At 38.5% G+C, this 1,262-nt stretch overlaps 1 non-coding gene across 1 annotated transcript; it reads right to left on the bottom strand.

The window, feature by feature from the left end:
* Nucleotides 1-1,155: 1,155 nt before the first annotated feature.
* On the bottom strand, nt 1,156-1,262 carry LOC133053217 (U6 spliceosomal RNA). The gene has a single exon (XR_009692151.1). It is a non-coding gene; the product is annotated as a U6 spliceosomal RNA (small nuclear RNA).

Raw genomic sequence — 1,262 nt, 5'->3', positions numbered from 1 at the left:
ACATTTTGTTGTTAATACATCTAATAGCATAAATATAGATAATACACAGATATATCTGATCATAAGTAAACCTAACAATATTTTTCCAACACAATTCTGTGTACTTCCTTTTAATAAAGTTACTCTTCCCACAGAGAAGAGTTAGCTCCCATAAGAGTTACCCAGAAAGACTTTGGAAGTTATTTCAGTCTATGCTGGGATGGAAGTTTGCAATCTGTTGTTAATAAGCAGGAGGAGGGAGTCACTGGGCACATTTCCAGGGAATTTAACAGTATACTCATCCAGGCAACGCCAGACTGTAATATATATCTGGATCAGTGTTCCTTCCTAAGACAAACTGTCACCCTTTATCAGCATGGAAGACCTGTATCACTGCCTCTGTACTACTTAACATTATTTTCTCAAAAATAAACTTGTGCGAATAGAAAACATCAAATGGTAAGGTACTCACAACCACAGGTTCATCAAGCCAGGAGGAATCTTGATCTACAGGTCCCAGTGTTGATGCCAGTTGCCCACTCATATTTCTCCCTGAAAGTAGAATATTGTGATTTAGAAAATGTATTTAAGAGCACAGTTATATTTGATCACTTTTATGACCATATGTTGACTTATTATTCTTTTTATTTTTTTTCCAATTATTATTATTAGTTGGAGGCTAATAACTTCACAACATTGCAGTGGGTTTTGTCATACATTGACATGAATCAGCCATGGAGTTACATGTATTCCACATCCTGATCCCCCCTCCCACCTCCCTCTCCAGCCGATTCCTCTGGGTCTTCCCAGTGCACCAGGCCTGAGCACTTGTCTCATGCATCCCACCTGGGCTGGTGATCTGTTTCACCGTAGATAATATACATGCTGTTCTCTTGAAACATCCCACCCTCGCCTTCTCCCACAGAGTCCAAAAGTCTGTTCTGTACATCTGTGTCTCTTTTTCTGTTTTGCATATAGGGTTATCATTACCATCTTTCTAAATTCCATATATATGTGTTAGTATGCTGTAATGTTCTTTATCTTTCTGGCTTACTTCACTCTGTATAATGGGCTCCAGTTTCATCCATCTCATTAAAACGGAATCAAATGAATTATTTTTAACTGCTGAGTAATATTCCATGGTTTATATGTACCACAGCTTCCTTATCCATTCGTAAAAATATGGAATGCTTCACGAATTTGGGTGTCATCCATGCGCAGGGGCCATGCTAATCTTCTCTGTATCGTTCCAATTTTAGTATATGTGCTGCTGAAGCGAGAAC

This window comes from Dama dama, chromosome X (genome assembly GCF_033118175.1).
Source record: "Dama dama isolate Ldn47 chromosome X, ASM3311817v1, whole genome shotgun sequence".
Lineage (NCBI taxonomy): Eukaryota > Metazoa > Chordata > Mammalia > Artiodactyla > Cervidae > Dama > Dama dama.
Note: the sequence above shows the minus strand (reverse complement) of the source record. Positions and strands in the feature narration are given on the sequence as shown.